We start from the raw sequence: 19739 nt of genomic DNA, 5'->3' as shown, positions 1-19739 counted from the left end.
TGAGGTTACAAAGACACCTATTTATGAAGCAATATGAGGAAAGAGCAAAATGTTTCATTCACAATATACTCATTGAGACTTAACTTTGCAGAGACACTTGAACACTATGTTTGTCAGACCTTTGCAGAGATGAACAACAAGCCACAAAATACAAGAACAGACAGCTAGTGATTTATGCTTCTTCCTAAACAGGCAGGAATATAGAGCAGAAGAAAACAGGGGGAAGACCATGGCAAATAGAGGCATGGTTTCTGAATTCTGTGCAAATAACAAAAATGAGAACAACTTTAGGAATGTCACTGGATGGAGGTGTGGTTTAATGATGTTTCCCTTTAAATGTAGGAAGTCCTTGACTTCCATCACAGAATAAGAATTTCTAGACAAGTCACAATGGTAAGAAAATTTGGCAGAGATTTATTGAGTAAGTAAATAAGCAGGCAAGCAAACAGACAATGAACAGAAAAACAAACACACAGAAGGAGGGGCACACTGTAACAAAGTGTGGGTGTTCTCACAGGGAGAATGAGAAAGAGACACAGACAGAGACATACACAGGGAAACACATGAAGAGACACAGGGCTTCTTGGGCATTGGGAATATTTATATGATAAAGGCAGGGGTTCTGAGTTCAAAGTTATGTAAAGATAGGTGCTTTGTCTTTGTACTAATCGTACCTCTAGTTATTTTCAGAGTTTCCAGGTAAGATGCATCTTGCCCCAAACAGATCCTTATCCTTGAGATAAGAAGCACCCCCCCCATCTGAATTTTTCTCAGGAAAGCATACATCCTATCAGATAAGTGTTAACTCATAGGTTGAGGAACACAATCCTCAGGAAGGGATACGTCCTGTTACCTCTCTTTGAAGCAAAGATGGTACTTCTGTGTTTCTAAATACCATATTTCTGAGTTGCCTTCAAGAGGTCACAGTTTCTTAAAGTTATCCTGCTTCATTTCCCCTAAAATGACTTTAGTCCCTTAATCTTATGGGAAGTGTATGAGGGAATATCTCCTATATTTACTGTAAGTTTACCACACCTCATTTTCCCTAGTTTATCTGATTCAGAAACATTGATATTGTGTTCACTTTACATGTTCTAGATATCTACGCTAACAAAATTTCCAAAGAAAAATTTAAAAACATAATTTTTCCTTTATTGTGCTTTTAAATATTAGAATTTTAAATAAGCCTTCCAGTTATGTATTCTTATTGTATCACTGTCCAAGATGGGTCTAAAAGGACTCCTAGAAAATAGTGAGGTGTAAATTTCTAGTATTTTATTATTTCATCCCTCCTTTCTATACACAAAATCATATCCATAGGAAGTAAAAAATTCTTCTCTTTTTAAACCACAAAATAAAAAGATCACTTATGTCAGAGAGCTTATGCATAGAACTGTATAAATTGTTTTCAGTTGATATAAAAATATCATTCTTAATTCATTTGGCATTTCATTATTTTGATTCATCTAAATAAATGAATTCTGAAAGGTTACTGTGGAGATATCTATCAAGCATCTTATCCAGCAGTGAACAGAAGAAAAAATGGACACTGTATATTGCTCACTCTAATCTAAATGTGTCATTAGACTGAGAACAAGTTGTTAATGTTGCCCTTGAAGGTGACCTTGTCAGAAAGAAATGTAGACACTGCTCCACAATCTTCAGTTTGAGCTATCTTCCAGACTTTCTCATCATCTTTTTTCCAGTGCAGAAATATATCATTATTCTTATCTAATGATGAGCACAATCCATGACTACATAAGTTTTCATACCAATATAACCACCACTGGCTCAGAAATGGCATTTTTAGAGAAATATTTTGCTAATCATGCAAATCAGGACAATTTCTGCAGCAATGTAAAACTCCATGAGTACATAAGCTCCTCTTTAGCCATACAGAAAACCTAGAGAATAAATGCAATCCAAGATAGTAGCACACCTTATCTGTACTGTTTATCCTTATGTACATAACTATATATATATCACTGTGAAAAGAATTTGCAAGTTAGACATAACTAATTTCATAGAAATGGTAAGAAAATGGAACAATGGAGTAGTGAACATTAAATTTTTTGAATATAGACACTCAGAATTCTTCTACTGTACTCACTTTGCTGGGGTTATATTGTTATATCTTAAATCAGATATAAATTCAGTCACAAGAAACTTCAATATGATATGACATAATTCCTACCTGATAAGCTAAATAGCTTGATAGCTAGTTTCTATTCTACATAGATTGGCAGTTAGACTGATTATGTTTTCCATATTCCCTTGCAACTGGGCAGTTAGGCAACTTTCAAGAAAGGCTGAGTAGAAGGCGCCAATACATGATTTAAAAAAAAATTCTTTTATTTGTTGTCTTGATATAGCTAAGAAGAATAATTTTAGAAGTCATGTGTCATAGTAGTTAGATTCCAATGTCAACAAGCATGGGGAAGGATTGTCTCTGGGTTAGAATATCTATTTGACCTTCATATTCATGGGAAATAAAATATCATTCAGTGTCTTAGAGTTAGTATTTGATAGAGTTGTTAGCATCACTGAATGATTCCAGAAGTTTAGCTATTCTGGTGAAGGGTGTGTAGAGAAGATAAAAAGGAATAAAAATCTGTGACACTTCCTTAAATGTTAATCAGTTGAGTAGCAGTGAACACTGAAAGAATATGTATCACAGGCAACTAGAAAATCTATGCTGCAAATTTCACAGTGATTGGCAAAATTATATTTCAAAAATCTGAAAGGAAAAATTCTGTGTGTTGCATCTTTGTATACAGAGCAAGGGGTCAAAACAAGTCTAGGACCTATGATGGCATGCTATTGTTATCTTTAGGAAGATGTCATTAAAATAATTTCTAGAAGTGATTAATTACTTTCAGTCATAAATGAATGTGGGAACAGAGATTACAGTTGTTGAAAGGCAATAATAATAATAATAATAATAATAATAATAATAATGCCACTACTTTTGTTTTCTAAAAAGAAAACTGAACTATTGAACAACAACGTGACACAGTATTTCACGTCAAGTGAATGAATCAGCCCTGTATCACAGACAACCAATATCACAGGGTGTAAGTTCATATTAAATTTGGAGATAAAGTTATGGGGAAGATCAACAAATAAAATAATCATAAATGAGAAAAAAATTTTAAGAAGAAACTCAGCATAGATGCCATAGAAAATATGAATAGTTGGAAGTCTGTGCTTGGAAGCTCATGCTGACTTGACATAGTTTTATGGGATATAGCACAAGGCACAAGAATCCTTGGTGTCCAAAATGAAAAAAATATATTAAGATAACAACAGCAGAGAAGTTGCTGTTTTATTTTGTTTTACTTTTCTACTTCACACAGGGCAATGTGAACACGTCCACACACTGAGCGTAATGTGCACAAGAACATTGGATTTTGAAACTTCAAATTTTTATAAAAATGCAGTGTGCATGCTGAACCTCTGCCTGCAGGGAGCTGCCATTGTCTCTTAAGACTCTACAAATAACTCTGCACATAACATATGACTCCTAACATCTCATGACCATCGCCATACACACATCCTGTACAATGCAGGAGAAAGAGCACAGCCCATGATTGTGATTGTATGATATGCAGAATTTTCTCATATAGTATATGTGGAAGATCATCCTCATATAGTATCTTGCTGGTGGTAATATAAAATGGTAAAATCACTGTGACCACTGTGAAAATATAAATGTAGATTGGATGATTCTATTCCCATAAATCCAGGAAACAAAAACACCCATATTGACATAAAGCACCTTCATATGTCTCTTCCAGGTTCTTAGATCCATTATCACATATATACATTGAGTACTAACACTGTAACCAAATGACCAGTTCTCTGTCCATTTGACTGTTTTCTTCTCCTAAATCCCCACCATCTTAAGGCAAGTCATATTTCACATTCCTAGCAATCATTTTGTAAAATGTAATGTTTTGAATTGGATTAACCAGAAAACCAAGCACTGCATGAACCATAATTTAGTAATTTTTCACCATGCATATACGTATATGCCCCTATGTGTTTTATCTGTTTATATTTTCTGTCCACCATATATGGGGGGAAATATGAGGTGTTTTATTTCTGAACCTTTACCTTACTCAACATGATTTTCCGAATGTATCCATTTACCTCCAAATGACATAATGACATTGTTTATTCTTCCTTACTAATGAATAAATTTAAATGTATTCATCAATCAACCAATAGATCGATCAATCTATCACATTTTCTTTATTCATTTGTCCATTTTAAGACATCTGGCAGTTTCTGTAACTTGAATATTGTAAATAGTGCTTCCACAGCAGTGGTTTCATTGTGTCCTCTCCTGTAATCTTAGATAAATATCCAAAAGTAGTATGGCTGGAATGTAAGTTAATTCTAATTTCAGTTTTTGATAAATTTCCATACTTTCATCCGTCTTTCCATGCTATGCACAGTGGCTGCACTGATTTACTTTCCCATCAACAGCATATTAGAGTTCCTTTTCCCAAAAACTTTCCTAGCATTTGTTGTTGTTTACTTAATGATCCCTAATCTAACTAGAATCAGATGGAATTTCAATGACTTTTTCATTTATACTTTTTGAATGTTCAGGGATGTTAAGCATTTATTTATTTATTTCCTATTTTACCTCTTATTCTGAAAAATGTCTGTTTTAGCTCCTTGATGCATTTATCAACTGGCTGATTGTTACTTTGGGAGATTTTAGGTTTTTTTGGTTTTTTGTTTTTTGTTCTTGTACAACTCTGGTAATTAGATCTTTGTCAGACGTATGATGTTTTCTTATTCTGTAGGCTGTTATTTTAGTCTGGTGACTATTACCTTTGCTCTGTGGAAAATTTTGGCTTGATGCAATTCAATTTGTCAATTCTGTCTTCAACTGCTAAACCCCTAAATTCTACTTGGGAAATTTCCTGTAGTACTTTTAAGGATCCAGGTCTTATATTTATGTCTTTGATTCACTTCCAATTGAATATCTATCTAGAGATAGATATCCCATATCAGTTTTCTGCCTATGGATATCCACTTTTCCCATCATCATTTTTGAAGATTTTTTTTGTCCAACTGGACAAAAACATAGTTTTTGGCTCTTTTGAAAAAAAATTAAGATGGCTGTAGATACTTCTTCCAGTGCAGTCTATTCTATTAATCTTCACATCTGTTTTTGTACGAGTAGCAAGTTGATTATGTTACTAGGAATATCATATCTTTTAGGATATTTTGTTTTATCATAGGAGCATAATGTCCTTAGTATCAAAGTGTGCAGTACTAATAACCCAATTTATATATCAACCATCAATCAATCCTAAAAGCTGAGGAGTCTACAGTGACAAATATGTCATTTCTTCTTAATGTATGCAGTGTTGTCATTGTTGGTACATGTGGCTGAATTTATGATCTTCACTCACCATAGTTACATCTGCCTATGAAAACACTGTCTAGGTACACAGTATAATGCAGAATGGATTTGTTTAAAACCTTCATTGAGATATGCTACACATTTTTTTTCAATTTCATTGGTTAAAAATATCACACAATTTGGGGCTGGGAAGATAGGTGCGAAGGTAGTGATAGAGTGCTTGCCTTGCATGCATGAGGCCCTGGGTTCAATTCCTCAGCACCACATAAGCAGAAAAAGCCGGAAGTGGAGCTGTGGCTCAAGTGGTAGAGTGCAAATCACACAATTGAGCTCAAATTAAATCAAGATGAAAAATATCGTCATCTCTTAAGGTGTTATGAAATTTGAAGATTATTATGAAAAAGAGAAAAACACATGATGGCGATGACCAATAAAATTTAAAATAGGCAAGAATTTTTGCAACCAATGTACTTCTCATCTACACAGGGATTTTTAAATCACCAGGTATAACAAAAAGGATATTTGAGTGAGGGAGCTAGAAAATATGTAAGAATCTCATTAGAGGAAAAGATGATTAGCATTTTCAGAGGAAACATTCTTTGATTAAATCAATATCACAATATCACTTTTCTTGGGTTTGGCATTCTAATATTGGATTTGTCACTATCTTAGAAATTCTGGCACTTAGAAAATGTCAATAGAAGTGCAATTAACACACATTGGCAGGTTGTTGTTTTTCTCTAATGGTTTTCAGGAAATCTTTGTGATCAATATAGATCACTGAATATGTTTGACTGGATTGATGGATATTAATTGCAAAGACAACTGAGATTAGTGTATTGATCAGATGAAATTCTTTTTTTCATCTTTGATGTAGATAGGCCAACTATAGAAATCTCCAGATTATGTTGAGTTTGAAAAGCCTCTGTTTGCTTCAATTTTTTAATTTAATAAAAACAAAATATTAATGTATCAAGAATAATCATCTTATTGTTCAAGAATGGTGGTGTACACTCAGTTATTAGGTAAGTGGAGACAGAAGGGTGGTGAATTTCAGGACAGCTAAAGTAGGAGGCTAATGTAAGAAACTAAGGTAGGAGATACAACCTTAAAAATCAAATAAAACCAAAAGTCTGTGAACATAACTCAGGTTGTATACCACAGGCTACCATGCCTATGGCCCATGTGGCTTCAATGCCCTATACCACACATGCACACAAAAATAACAATTAATAAGTGAAAGGCTCCCCTCAGAAATTTCTTTGGATCGGCACAACTCAGCACAAATAATACAAATTTGGCCTAAGGTTGTGCGGCATGAAATGTCTGAGGATCCATTACTAGTTTCTTTTTAAGTAATAATCTATAAATGTCAGAATAAAGGCACAAAAACAACTTCTTTTTCTTTATGAAAGAGAACTGCGAGGATGAATAAAGTAACAGAGAGCAAAGTGCTGTATTTCACGACCAAGAAAACTTCAATTGTGCTATTTATTAGTTTACACTGTGGTAGTTCTGCCCCCATTTAAAAGGACATAGAACTCATTGTGTTGCACCCCAGAAACATAAGGATACCAGGAGAATAGGCAGCCATCATCAAGAAAACAAACAGTGAAATGAATTGCTGCTTGTCACCTTTCTAACTGTTCTGTTGACCTGTGGTCCATCTACTCTGAGTTGTTTCAGGCACAATTCTTAGTAGGATACAAAAGAGTAAGAGCAATGCCTGCATTATTACAATGAGAGCCATCCCCCAAAGGTTGCTCCTTAAAAATAAAAAAAAAGGAACACTGTCACCTTTGCAGTCAAATTTCTTTTCCTCTCAGAAATAAAAGAATGATCTTTTCAGTACAATTTCCTTTTTTTTTTCCTTCATAAACGATGAGGGATAAGAGACACAGATTAGATTCTCTGGCCTATACTCACATAAAAGTTGCTAGAGGTAAATCCACTCTCCACGTGTTTTCTCCGATGTTAGGTTTGCATAATTGTAAGTAAGCTCTATTCCAACACAATTTAGAGTCTGTGTTACCAGCTGAGCACACACACAGCAGGCATGATCTTGGAAGAGGTCAGTAATCCTGCACACTTGGCTTGCTGGCCCACTTTCTACACCTTTTGAGATGGTGATGATATGGAAAACTCATGCCATGTTAACTCCATTCAAACCACATATTTGATTTTAGATTTACAATAATGTCAAGCCTTGAACAAATGTGCAGGTTATCAACCACATTTAAGTGACACATTTCAATATCAATTATAGTCATCATTATGAGATACAGAACTGGGTGGATTTTTTTTTTAGCTAATTCTTTGATCCTAGCAGTGTGATTCCATAGTGACTAACCTAAAGGAAATAATTTGTGGGCATAGGATGATGCAATCTCAGGTCCTATGCTGCTTAACTATATGAGCTAAAAAGCATAAGAGTAAATATCTTATGCAAGCAATCTCCTTTAATAATTAACTAATTAATTATCCTTAAGTAGTTGTACAAAGGGGCTTCAACTCCACTTGTCAGTGTGTGAGTATAATGAATTTTGATTGGTAATAATGCTTTCATCATTCTCTCTCATCTTTCCCAACCCCTTCCATCACTTCAATTTACCTAGTTCCATTTTTCACATTTGAACATCAAATAATATGACTGCATTCAACCATCCTTAACCTCTCCCTTCATCTATTTCCAAACAACATATATTACAGTTTCTTGAAATTCATATGGTTAAACAGTTGTCCAAAGGCTTTACACAATTTGAATCCTCCCTTGCATATTCCATACATTAGTTAATATGATTGTGTATATATACATATGACTCTTAATAAATTGAAAAAGGCATTAAATAGGGACTTTTCTGAAGAAGAAAAACAAAACACATAAAGAGATGTTTCGAAATCTCTGGCCATAAGGGAAATGCAAATCAACACAACACTGAGATCCATCTCAACCCAGTAAGAATGACTCCTACAATAATACTCAGGACCTGAGTTCAGGCCACAAGACTGGTGCTCTCTCTCTCTCTCTCTCTCTCTCTCTCTCTCTCTCTCTCTCTCTCTCTCTCTCTCTCTCTCTCTCTCTCTCTCTCTCTCTCTCTCTCTCTCTCTCTCTCTCTCTCTCTCTCTCTCAGAATATAATTTTTTAAGAAAAGACCAGATGTTGGGCAGATGCTGTCAGGGATAGAAGGAGTGGAGGATCCAAGGAATCCTAATACACTGTTGGTAGAAAAGGAAATGTAATCTGATGGCTCTATGGAAGATAATTTGGAGATTTCTCAAAAGCCTAAATATAAATTAACTCTATGATCCTGCAATACCACTCCTGTGCATGTGTCAAAAAGATTATAGTTCAGGATACAATATGGATATTTGTACACCCAGTGGATCAAGAAACTGAGATAGATTAGTAGGTAGGTAGATAGATAGATAGATAGATAGATGGATAGATGGATAGATAGATAGATAGATAGATAGATAGATAGATAGATAGATAGATAGATAGATAGATTGATAGATAGATTAGATAGATAGATATGGAGATATAACTACTGAATTTTATTCACCCATGAGGAGGAATTATGTTATTTGCTAGAAAATGAATGGACCTGGAAAACAATATGTTAAGTGAAGGTAGTCAAGCTCAGAGACAAAGTATGCATGTTTTCTCTCAAATGTGAAAGTAAGATCTAAATTATAAACATATACGCAATGACCTCTTTTTGTACATAACACATGCACTCTTTTTTAACTTTTTTCATTTTCTAACTTTTGTTTTTGCTTTCCCTTGTTTTTAGTGAACTGGAACTGATGAAAACTACCTCCTTGTCTTGGAGACCAACAGCCATCTGTAGCATTTCAGACTTGATGAAGCCAGCTTTGAGAACATTCTTTGTGAAAGTGTAGAGATATATGAAATAGAGATAAAGTCTACAAAATTAACCATTGTTTTTTTCTTTTTAATTTTTAATTTAAATTAAAAAAAATTATTGTGAAAATACCATACAGAGGGGTTACAATTACATGGGCAAGGTAATGAGTACATTTCTTATCAAGCATTGTTGCCTCCTCCTTTGTCTCCCCTTCCCATCCCTTCCCATCTCCCTCCAGCCATGTCCTCCCCTCCCCACCACCCCTGTCCCTGGCCAAAGTTGTAAAGTTTGTTTTTTGACATAACGTCTTGTACTATTAAGTGAAGTAAGCCAGCCCCAAAGAAACAAAGGTCTCATGGTTTCCCTTATTTGCAATTACTAGTATAAGTAAAATTAACCATTGTTAAATGTTGTTTAATATTAAACCCAAGATATTAAATCTATTTATGCTGAATTACAGCAAAACCAACTTATAAGGTAGAAGAACATACAAATAAGATCATTTGGCTGGTGTTAGATTTTTAAAAAGAGTTAACCGCGTAAGAACAGCACTATGCACGTGGTATTCAGGTAAGGGGTAGGTTTATTCATCGTTCTGGCTGGCACCAGGCCATCTTGGTCCTCCACGAGGTGGGGAAAGGCCTGGGAAAGAGAACTGGGAGAGCTGGGAAAGAGAGATAAAAGAGCTAGAAAAGAGAGGGAATAGCTAGAAAAGAGCTAGAGAAGAGAGCATCTGGGCCTGGGCTCGGCCTTATCTAGGGTATGGGCGGAGAAAGGTATGGCCACATCAAATTCAGATGTGACCTCAGCGGATGCAGATGTGACCTCTTCCAGGTGTGCCAGTTGCCTAGGTAACGCAGGTACTGGGTGGAGACTTTGCTGGGAGGAGGGGGGTCTTCTCGACATCCAGGAGCAGACCTTACAGCCGGAAAATTATTCCCTTTGAAAATGACATTTTATTTTAGGTGACAGATTTATATCTTCTTACTCTTTGTTAATGATCAATATTCCCTAATTCAACCCTGATTATTTAATAGGTCAATTTGAGTGACTCTTTGTTGTTATGTTGGAAATTTGATCACAATTTATCTACATTAATATTCTCCTTAATAGGATATATGTTTTAGTATACTTTGTTTTTATGTCAACTTTGTTTCTAATGTATGAGGAAGGGTCTGAATTAAGAGAGTCATGAAAAAATGCATGATATTTGGAATTATCTTGTAGGGAAACAAAAGTAAGTAAATAGGCTTCCACAAGAAACTTCCAGATTTAGCCACAGAGCAGAAAAGTGCCAATCAAATTTAAAATAGTAAGAAAAATAAGCTATTTGGCAGTAGACTTGATTATTATTTTTAGTGTAATTCTAAAAGTTTGCATTAACGATTAAACTTTTATAGACTTTTCTATTGAAACTGTGCATAGTTTTCTTTCTTAAGTTTTTTACTGTAAAAATACTGTACAAAGAGGTTACAGTTACATAAGCAAGGTAATGAGTACATTTCTTATCAAGCATTGTTGACTCCTCCTTTGTTTTTCCCCTACCATCCTTTCCCTCCCACTTCTACAACTACAATCCCCCACCCCAACATTTTCTTGAGCCATTCATCTACTGAGGGGCATCTGGGTTGGTTCCATATCTTAACTATGGTAAATAATGCTGCAATAAACATAGTTGTTAAGATTTTCTTTCACGAATTATTTCTGAAAATATTAGAGCAGGATCTAGATGTTGGTGGCTCATGCATATAATCCTATTTACTCAGGAGGCTGATAGGTAAGGATCTCAGTTCCAAGTCAGCCCTTAAAAAGAAAGATCTTTGTACATATGACCATATAAGATGGTGTTAACTGAAATGAACCCCAAGACAGGGACATAAGTGTTTTTTTGTTTTGTTTTGTTTTTGTTTTCTTTTTTGCTGATGTTTTTAAGGTCCTTATAATGTACTATGTGATGTTTTTGTTTTGTTTGTTCTTCCCCCATGATATAACCTCTGTTTTCACTGTATTTGATTTTGGTGCCCTGCATCTTGTATATACACTTTTGTAATTTGGGAAGGGTAAGGGGAAAAAATTCTTAAAAAGGATACAGGTTGACCCATTTTTACCATGAGATATACAAGACAGAATGTTGAAAATGAACTTTACAATTGGGGGGGGGGGAGAAGGGAGGGAAGAGTTGAGGAGGTGGGGAGGGAAGGGATGGTAGGGGAAAAGCAAAGGAGGGGGTAAAAATGCTCAATAAGAAATGTACTCATTACCTCACTCATTTAACAGTATCCCCATTGTACACTATTTTACAATAAAAACATATAAAAAGAGAGGTATATATGTATATACACATATATGTACATATATATTTATAATACTAGATAGGTAGATAGATAGATGAGTTGGATACTACTAGTAGCTTAGCAAGAGCTATTTTTGAAAAAAATAGGTTCAAATGAATATTGAAAAGAACACTAGATCATTCTTGAATGAGACTCTTAGATACTGTGATTTTCTCTCTTTTGTGGGAAGTATAATACCAGGTTGAGATTTAAAAAAATACATTACTTTAAATAGAGAAACATAAATTTTCCTCAAGTAAGTATAATTTTACATGCTATTTTTGAATTTTTCAAATTATATTGGGTACAATATGTTTGGAAAAATATTTCACCCTACGGATATTTTCTTTCTTTCATACCCAGTTTCTTGGAAAAATGGTCCAGGGTAAAATGCCCTGATTATCTTTTTTCTTGGAAAATTACTTTTCAGTTAAACGTTCTCCAGATAAAGATATTTATAGTCATAGATTTTTTTTTCTAAAAAAGAGACAACATTTTCAAGATAATATAAGTAAAAATTAACAACAGAATATATTGTATTTATATTTATCTCTCTTTCATGAGAACTCTGAGTACTAGATTGACCAATCACAAACTAGTCTCTAAATGTAAAATGGCAGATGCATAGAAAAGAAAAAAAAAAGGAAAAAAATTAGTAACAACTGTTTACAACATGGTGAATTTTTGTTTTCAATAAAATATATTGTAATGATACAGTTATAGCCTGCAATGTCTTATTTCTATTTTATTTTAAAAATGAGTAGCTTATATTTGTATACTGCTAAAATATTACGGTTACAGAAATATAAATTTATGTCATTTCTTAAACACTTTAAAAATAAGTATATTATAGTTAAAATTGTTTTTCTTTTTTGTATGAATCTAAATGATTTACTATTATCCTTTTAAGATATAAACATATATAACTCATTAAACCCATTACCTTTTTTTAAAGGTTAAAAATTAAAAACTTACACTTGGCTTGGAAAAACTGGCAGAATTTGAACTAGGTCATAGGAGGCATATATTCTAAAAGGAAAAAATGAATTGCAAACTGGTTTACTTGATGCAAATGATGTAATAGAAAAATATTAATGTGATCACTAGCCAGAAACCTAATCCAGCAAAATGATATATGTTTATGTTTTAATTTCTTGGTAAATTTTTGATTAGATACCTTTCAAATACCCTTTATAAAATAGAAATAAGCAATATCAAAGTATGCAGTGTCTAACTAAAAAGGAAACATAAGGAAAATCACTGGAAGTTATTGGACAATTGAGCATGATAAAGAAGTAGGAAAGTGAGAGCAATAGGTGAGGTTAATATGATTGAATTCTATTATATGTGTGAATTATATTATTATTATTATATGGGATGGTACCAGTAAGACAGAGGTACCAGTTATGGGATGGTGCCAGTAAGACAGAGAGGGCTAGATGAGAGGGTTAATGAAGGTGATACAAATTAAGTATTTTATATGCCTATATAAAAAACAACAACAAAGTCTGTTGAAATTGTTTTAATAAGCGTAGAGAAAGATTGAGACAAGGGAATGTAAGGATGAGTTTGCTCAGCACAAATTTGAGTATGTATGCATGTATATATCTATGTAAATGTCACAATAAAATCCCCCTTATACAACCAATATAGGCTAATAAAAAGCTTTTAAGAAAGGAAAAAATATAGGAAGAGAGTCCTCTCTTTATTTTTACAATCAAACTACTAAATACCTTTGTCATAACTATACACACACACACACTCATATATATCTATATATCTATATAGATATATAGATATGTATAATTTCAAATGAAAATCCTTTGTAACTTGTTCCTACAGCACAAAACAGGGCTAGAATGCAAAGGTTGTATACAATGTAATTCTTCCATTGTGTGTATATATATATATATATGCATACATATATATATATGTATGTGTATATATATATATATATATATATATATATATATATATATATATATATCACATCCATGTTTAGGCACATACAACCCTGAATGACAAAGTTTTATGTATTGACATATGTCAGCATGCCTTTGTAACTTAACATGGTAAAAGACTGGGCCAAAGCTTTCAGAAATCAAATGTGAACTCATTTTGAAATACCAGCAGTGTTTGAATTTTAAATTAACCTATTTACAATGAAACTATGCCTGCTGATTGCCATCCTCTTCAGGAAAATTAACAGTAACGATCATTGGTGTCATAATGCAATTTCCTTGCAAAAATCACATAGGCTTCATTACTGTTTACATAAATTGTCATAAATACCAATTATGGGTGAACATAAAATGTAATGCTCTTTTTTTTAAATCATAATCAGACAATTGTTCTTCTAATTCATATGCTAGGGGAATAAAGATTTGGTGCAACCTTTGTTTTGAAAGAAGTGTGCTGACGGTAGTTAGCTCTGCTCTAAGTGCTGGTTGGCTTCATGTCAAATCATTCACTCTCCATTTGGATCATGTAGTCCTTGTCCTCATTCTGTGCGTCCTCTAACATATCAGGAAGAACATGGAGATGTGCTAATGGCAGGGGAGGGAGACATATACAGAAAGTGTCCTCTAGCCATCAGCTGAGAGGTGGCTTCCGGTGGGATTTATAACAACATTTGGTGTGATTATAGTGATGCCCCCATAAAGAAATAATGCAATAACAGACCTGTTAAAAGAGCACATCTGTAGCAGCAATTCCAGTTTCCCCTACAGGTCAGCAGAACAAATAGCCAGTAAAAGTAATGCCTTGTTAAATGGCTAATTTTCAAAACAAATAAGAGTAACGCTATTTGGCAGGAATAGGCCAAAAGGAAGAGATACAGAATCTCTATTATTCAGGGCTCTAAGAAGGAGATAAATCAGCTAGAAAAGTTATTCAGATAGAAAGTAAGAGCAGAGGATAATACACTCTGAGTACAAAAGCTCTGTCTTTGTTTTTTTTTCTTTTTCTTTTCTTTCTTCCTCCTTTTTTTTAATCCTGCAATATCTCACTGTAAACTGTGCTAGTTCATTCTTTCCAATTTCTCCTTGACTCACACTTTAAAATCTGCCTAAATTCCCCGTCTTTTTTTTTTGATTCACATAAGTCCTTGAAAATAAGATTCTGACAAATTAGCACATTGATACTTACTTGCTAAAGATGTTTTTTGATAATCTCATGCAACTGCATTGGATCTGGTAGCTATGATAAATTTGACTGGCTAGAGTCCCTCTTTGCCACTCAAGATAGAGAGTTTTCTGCTGTCTTAACTCACACCTGGTCATTTGTTCTAGTTCTACTCAGTTCTATCTTAGTTGTTTAAAGCAGATGTAATGACAATATGTCCAATTAATTTTAATGAAACAAAGTTACAACTCTTGATCTAGAAGAAGATAATAAATGAAACTGGCAGAGGTTTCACCTGTGCCAAAGATCAATGTAGAAGGGACAGGAATCTTAGTCAAATTAGCTGCTGTTACTTCTGTAACTAAGCCAGAGAAAAATGTTAAAGGGTAAACAAACAACATTAGCAAAGAAGAGAACAATGAGACTGACTTTTTTATCTTTCATAATATCACACATTGTTAGTAACAGGGTAAGACATTTTAATATGATATGATCATCATTAAAAGGCAGATATTTATCTTACCACAGTGCATTAGGCTCCCAGAAGGAAATAGGACAAGAGAATGAGAGACTCACATGAACTATATTCTGAAACATCATAGCATGAGCTTTCCTTGATTATTTATCATTAAAAATGTTTTGATTGGACAAACCTGATTCCGAACACACCGAGATGAGACCCAAAGTCTGTGCATTTTGAGAAATCTCTACTGTGTTCTGACTTTGTTCAATAATTTCTAATTATGTTCTACAACACAAAATTAAATATTTCTGTCTCTGTTGTGTGTATTTATTCATGAGCTGGGCATTAATCGTAAAACAATGTATCTTGTTGTTTATTTATACCAGATGTGAGTATTTATGTTGCTCTGTTCTGGATTCTGAGCTAGGTCTTTATTTGTCTACTGAGTTGTCTGGTTTTGCATGAAAATGGTTTCTAAGCTCTGGAGTTCGTTTCTACTCTTGTGTTTAAAACAACAACAACTTTTTAAGAGAAAAGATTTATGAATAACTAAGAGATCTCAGCTGTGGCTTCCCACATCTCTCACCAGCAGGGCAGGCAGAATACATTTTGGGGAACTGAGAAAATTCAATTTGGGATTTGATTCACAAATTTACAATGCTGGCTTCTTGCAAACAAAAGCTGCCTGGGCCGTAGAGAGCTTTGCTTCTGAAATACATTTGCATAGTGTTAATTTTCCACTTATTTATTGACATACGTAAAGATGCATGGGTTTGTTTGATGGGGAGGGTTGTGAAACTACCATAATTTTCTGTATCTGCTTCTGTATTATTAAATGGACTCTCTTATAGGTATTTCTTTAATGGATTTAAAAAAATCTTTCCTCCTTTATTATCATAATTGGCAATGTAGTCAACTAACTTAGGGGTTAAAATGCCTCCATTCTCTGTCACCTTTTCTCCAATTTCCTAACCAAGGTATTTCTCCTAATCAATTCATCGTTTTCTTCTTTCAACGAAATTTGAACATACTTGTGGTTCTGAATTTTCTTAAACCATTTGAAATATGCCATTCAAATAATTATGTCTAAGGGTAAAAATACTTTTCCAGTTATTTTTTGCACCTTCATGGCATTCTTACAGATGAATTTATATTAATTAGTAGTTAGTAAGGTGCTGGGTTTTATCTCCCATCATAAATCAGCTTTGCAAAACATAGCTATTGTCTCCTATCAATTTTCAATTCATATTTCTGATCTTCAAAAGATGAACAAATAGTTGACCTAATGACCTAAAGGCATATTAAATGACCATGTGAGCTGATGGTTAGGTACATATGGCAGATTCTTAAATTGTGGTTAAAAGGAAGCTTGGTTTAACTATTTCACCATAAGAAACTAGATCCATCGCTGAAGAACATTTCTTCCGACAGCATCGGTAACTGGCAAACTGTAAAACAGTCAAGTAATTTCTATACCAATTTAAGGCAGTGGATCCATGACAGTGTTCATCCCTGCAGGCATGTTTAGATGATCATTTAAAATGTCTTTAAAAGAGATTATACTAGGGATTTAACATAAATATATATATATATATAACTTGTTTATTTTTTTAATATTTTGCAAGAGATGATCTTTCTCTTTATGATAGAAGTCCCAGGAGCTGAAGACCTCTGACATTTTTAGATAAGAGGCTGATACTCCCAACCCCACCCTGACTTACTAAATTTAATATCTACCTAGATTCATGTATTCAACTTTTCCATATCTGGACTTTAAAAAAAAAAGAATTATAGAGAGACTTAGTCAATTGTTCCTGGGCTGGTAATGCATATTCTGACATTAATCTATTCATAATGAAAGGAAAATAGATAACATATATAAATTAAGATGAACTGCATTAGCATATCCATTCTTCCCAGCACTTTTACATGTTCTTGACTTTGCATAGGCATAAACTATTTAAATCATTCCCAGGCCATGTGTGGAGAATTCCTTGTTAGAACAAAGGAATTGAGGAATAAATCTAAGTTTCTCATTAGTGCCATTTTTCTACTTATGATTAAGGGTCCATATGTCCAAGAACTATGAGCAAAGCACATGTCAGTCTTACTGACAAGGGAATAGTCAGATATAATTCTGGGAGTTCACTTCCTTTTCTGAAACTTTCTAATTCTACAGAAAGCCCTATTGCTTATATCCTATATTCTTTAGAATGCCAAAGATTATAGACAGTCTTCCATTTGTGTTATAATATAGTATATACATATATATTATATTATATATATAAAACCATTGTGTGAAAGTAATACTCATTCAATAGAAATCATGCTTGAAACTTTGAAGTTTGATCCTTTCTCTAGCCAGTGATACATGCTATGACGTTTTCCCCGTAATGCTGAGCAACATCAGTGAACTCTTATGCTCAGCAGAATTTGGGATCCTGAAGGTAATCAAATGATACTCTCCAATACCATGAAACCTCATCTAGTTTAAATGTATTTTCAATTTACATTATTTTCAGTTTGTAATGAGTTTAATAATGTGCTTAAATTAAGGGGAATCTGCACAGGAATTTCATATTCTAGAGAAGGCTCTAAATACTTATTTGCACATAATTTAATGCTTTGATATGGGTTTTGTATATGGTAAACAACGAAATTAAATGATATTTGTTGTATCACTCTGCCAGTCATCTTTCACAGAACAGGCATTGCCCATTGCTTGTCTCTATACCTGTGCTTTGAGAGCTTCTCTCCTTCTGGAAAAAGACTATGAAACTGCCCCTCATCCAGCATCTACTCCAGAAATAGGACACAGTTGAATATTGACATCACATTTTAAAGGTTGATCAGAATACTGCAGACGTATTTGCTTCTGGCAACTTTCATAGTAACAACCTCAAAACAATCAGGCTTTGAGAGTGGGAACTATCAGAAAGGAACATAATCCACCCACACACAAGGTGTCAGTTCAGTTCTAGAAGGGAGAAGCAATGTAGAGGGACTTTTTGTTTTGTTTTGTTTTGTTTCTTTTCTTTTTATTGTGAAAAAGCCATACAGAGGGGTTACAATTACATGGGCAAGGTAATGTTTCCCCTTCCCATCCCTTCCCATCCACCTTCCCCACTGCCAAAATTGTAAAGTTCATTTTTCAACCTGATGTCTTGTACATCTAATTGTTGTGATGGGTCCACCTTTTTCCCTATTTAAACATTTTTCCCCTTCCTCTCTACAAGTTATAACAACATCAAATACAATGAAAACAGGGGTTATACCGTGGGGGAGGGACATACAAAGCAACAAAGAAATCATCTTATGTTAGAAACAATCGCAAGAAAGAAAAACAATTTGAGTCCTTATCTTAGAGTTCATTTCGCCTAACATCAACTTATCTGACCATTTCTGCTTGTCTCAGACATATACTAGTTATTGCAAATAAAGGAAACCATAGGACCTATGTTTCGTCGCACCTGGCTTACTTTACTTAATATAATTTTTCCAAGTCTTTCCATTTCCTAACAAATGGGGCAATGTCATTCTTTCTGATGTAGGCATAGACTTTTACTTCTAACTCTCTGTTTTGAGTCCAGATACAACTGGACTGAACCAAATGTCACTCTAATTAGAAGGTAATAAAGTTCCATAGCAAAATGAATTCCACTTGAACTTGCTTCAAGGGGATATTCATCTTCATTATGGAATGAGCATACTTGAGTTTGGAGGCCATTTCTGTTTTAAAGAGGCTCGTGTCATAATGATGTGAAGGTGGAAACCTTTGCCCAGCATTGCGTGCCTGGAGCTTGGCCTAAACAAGAAGCCACAGCCTCCAGCTGCAACTTGGCCAGTCCAGTGCTGGTCATTTTTCCACACTGCTTTTCCATAATTATTTAAAGAAAGTTTGGGAAAGAAAAACAGCCCTCACAGATTAGGGAGGTGATACAATTTTTGAAAATTATAACAACTAATAGGGGCAATATTCCCTATTTGTTGAAAAACCCTGTGGTTTCATGTTTCTTTCCTGTTTTTCTGCTTTAAATGGAAATACACAACTCTGTAGGATGTATATAGTCCATTGATTTTGTCACAAGTCAAGAAGAGGTGTGAAGCCTATCCACAGATTTTCTCCCCTCCTTTCTCCTCATCTCCTCATCTCTCCTTCTCTGCTTCCTTCCCCTCTTCTCCGCCTGTAGACTGACTCAGCTTCTTCTTCTCCCTAGTAGAATGACTGTCTTGTATGTGATTTCTTCATCTGTTAGAGAATTAGGAGGATATTAAATCACTCAGGTGCTGGCAAATCAACCCTGAAAGCCAGAGCTTTCTTTTCATCACCTTCCCCTATTTTAAACTTTCACAGACTTAGGATTTCAGTGACAGTATTTCTTATTCTCTCTCAGACACACCGTCTATTGCAGGGCTGGGGCTGGGGCGGGGGTCTACCTAGAAGCCAAGGAGAATGGTGCCAAGAAAGGTGAGATCTCCCAGAAGGCCAACATGTAGTTAGTATGTGAGAGGCAATAAAAAGCAGAGAACAAACTTGATATTGCATGACCCCTGGCTGTCTTTATACT

This window comes from Dipodomys merriami, unplaced genomic scaffold, assembly GCF_024711535.1.
Source record: "Dipodomys merriami isolate MVZ:Mamm:240054 unplaced genomic scaffold, mDipMer1.0.p SCAF_2, whole genome shotgun sequence".
Classification (NCBI taxonomy): domain Eukaryota; kingdom Metazoa; phylum Chordata; class Mammalia; order Rodentia; family Heteromyidae; genus Dipodomys; species Dipodomys merriami.
The sequence above is the reverse complement of the archived record's forward strand: the minus strand, read 5'-3'. Positions refer to the sequence as shown.